This window comes from Cottoperca gobio, chromosome 14 (genome assembly GCF_900634415.1).
Source record: "Cottoperca gobio chromosome 14, fCotGob3.1, whole genome shotgun sequence".
Taxonomy (NCBI): Eukaryota; Metazoa; Chordata; class Actinopteri; order Perciformes; family Bovichtidae; genus Cottoperca; species Cottoperca gobio.
In genome coordinates, this window is record NC_041368.1 from 23777062 (window position 1) to 23779970 (window position 2909).

A 2909-nucleotide genomic window follows, 5' to 3' on the forward strand; every position below is an offset into this window, starting at 1 on the left:
ATTTTTATAGTTATTTTGGTTGTTTTGCCCTTTTTATAGTTGTTTGTTTCTCTTCAGAGTTATTTTGAGGCTCTTCCTGGTTGGTTCGTGTCTCTCTAAAGCAGGGGTGGGGGAACCTCCGGCCTCCGGGCCGTATACGGCTCGCAAGACCATTTAGGTAATTCATAAAACTAGCAAAAAAACTAGACGGCAATATTAACTAATAATAACAGGTGACTGACTGTTTTTTCTGGCCAAGGTCAGGGTCCTTGTACACAACACGACGTGTCATCATGTGGTCACGTCATGTCAAAAAACTTCAATATTAAACGAGACGCTCATTGACGTCATTAACATCAGTGAACGCAGCGTGGCGAGTGTAAACAGAGAAAGCTTCGATGCGGAGTGTCGCACTTTCCAGGAGAAATGGACGAACGATTATTTCTCTGTGGAAGTAAAAGGCCAGTGAGTCGAGTTTGTGTTGACGCTCTTGCGGTGATGAGAAATAATCTCGAGCGTCATTACACCACGAGACATGCCGAACTGCACGAGCTGAGAGGACGAGTGTTTGGATAAGTTAACGCTCTTCGGTGGAGTTTGGCCCAACAAGCAGCTCTCTGGCCAGAGCGGAACATACAAACATGGAGAGATAGAGAGGTAGACCCCCCCACCAAGAACACACTGTTCCATCCACTGCTGTGGCAGTTATCACTGCCATGTGCAATACTCCACTTTAATTATATCACTTGGTACTTATATATGTTTTATTCTATTAATTATTGGTGTTCTGCCTTTTTACTTCATATGTTCTTCCTGCTGTGACGAAGATAAATGTCCTCGTTGGGGGACTAATAAAGATTATAACTAAAACAAAGATACAGGATACAAAAGTTTATTTTCTGCATTTAGCATAAAGAAAAGTGAAATGAACGAGCTGCTCTTAAAGAAATGTGCAGAAGTTATGAGTTCAATAATTAGTACGGCCCTCGAAGGATGTTGTAAAAAAGAATGGCCCTTGATAGGAAAAAATTCCCCCCCCCCCGATCTAAAGGACATTTTGCAGGTGATGAGAAGGGGGGGCCCTTCACTGGGCCTGTGCCCTGCATAAACACACACGTTCATATTGTATCCAGTAAAAACCAGTACCTACTGTAATAAACACTCCAAACCCAAGATCTAAATATAAAATCAAAATGAATGTTAACCTGTAAGAGGACAGTGACACATATGTTCCTCTCATGTCAGAAGAACATGTCAGAAGAAGAACATACAAGTAGCTCAACCGGATAAATCCAGAAAAGTGTTTGATCTCTACAATCCGCCTCCGTCGGTGCAGATGAAAGGCCAGATGCTGATTCTCAGACATCAGTGTTTGGATAAATAACCATGTCAGGGAGGTGATTCTGACAACAGGTGTGTGTTACACGTGTACTCTGTCTCTCCCCATGTGCCTGTACAACTCTAAAGCATCGGAAGAAAACAAACCAGATGTTTTCCAGCAGAAGCTCTGGTTCATGGTCTGGCAGCACTGACATGATCGGCCATAACATCACCTGAGGCTACCGGCAGCTTCACTGTGGATCAGCTGCCGGCAGGGAGCAGAGGTGGGCCGATGGACCTGAGCCTGTGAGACACCCGCCTCCCCAGCAGGTGGCAGTAGAAGCCAGCGCTCATGGTCGTCTCCTTGTTGCCAGTCAACACAGTGTCTACTTGGCAGGGAGCCATGTTTATATTAGGCACAAGTTATTCTGAGCTAATTGGCACCTGATGTTCACTTAATGAAGACAGAGACAGACAGAAGGTCCTGAGAGAGCGTCACAGGCAGGTCTCCCTGACATGACGGAGAAATGACACCACCTCCCAGTAATTAAGCATTTACACAGAAACACACTCGACACACACACACACACACACCACTAATGAGCTCAACAACCTGCTCTAATCAAAACATGATCAAGCTAATTAACGGGAGAATCTGTCACTTGGAAATGCCTCAAGGTTTTTTTTGCTTTGTGATATATTTGCGTGACTTTAACTGTATTTTGTACTTTTGTAGTAACGTAACTTTCACACCAGGTAAACTTATTGTACAGAGAACACATCCGAAGGGCTTTATATATACATGTTGTGTAGGATTAAGATGACTTGTATAAGAAGGTCAGCGCTGTCACGTATCTTTTTTATTTCACCGTGCCAACTAATTTCATGTAATGATAAAAAAATATTGTATTAATTTACAGCTTTTTCAGTATTTATCTTCTGTCATATGAAACTTATTTTTATTCTAAACAGGAAAACGATTCGACTTAATACATCGTAAATAATGTGTATTTTCTGTCATAAATTGTATTTGGTACTCTGAAATGTAACTGATTACCTTCTGGGGACCAGCTTTGTGTCCCCAGATGGGAGGTCACATACACACAACACACACACACACACACACACACACACACACACACACACACACACACACACACACACACACTTGTCCCTATATGGACGCTTGTGATACACTTTTATCTCCTTTTTTATTATCACAGTTTGTCTTCTGTGATCCTGTTTTTCCTCAAGAATTAAAGATAATAACACACACAGTGTAAACTAACTGAAACTTTAATTTACAAACTAACAATAAAGATTTCACTCTCCATCATTGTGAGAAGATGTCATGGGAGCCTTTTTGAAACCTCATCTCAAGCAGCTCTGCCTTCGTCCTGCACTTTTAAATGTTTAATTTAAAGTACATACACACTTATAACTTCATGGGAATGGAGCGTAAACATTGTATTGTCTGGATCAGAAGGGATTTTCTGTTCAATCTTGTGTATTTGGCGATTGGGAAACACTTCAGTTTGATTTGTGGATGTAATTGTAGCTTATCAGTTAAGTTTATCACGAGGTGCATTTCCATCCACCTGTTTTTATGC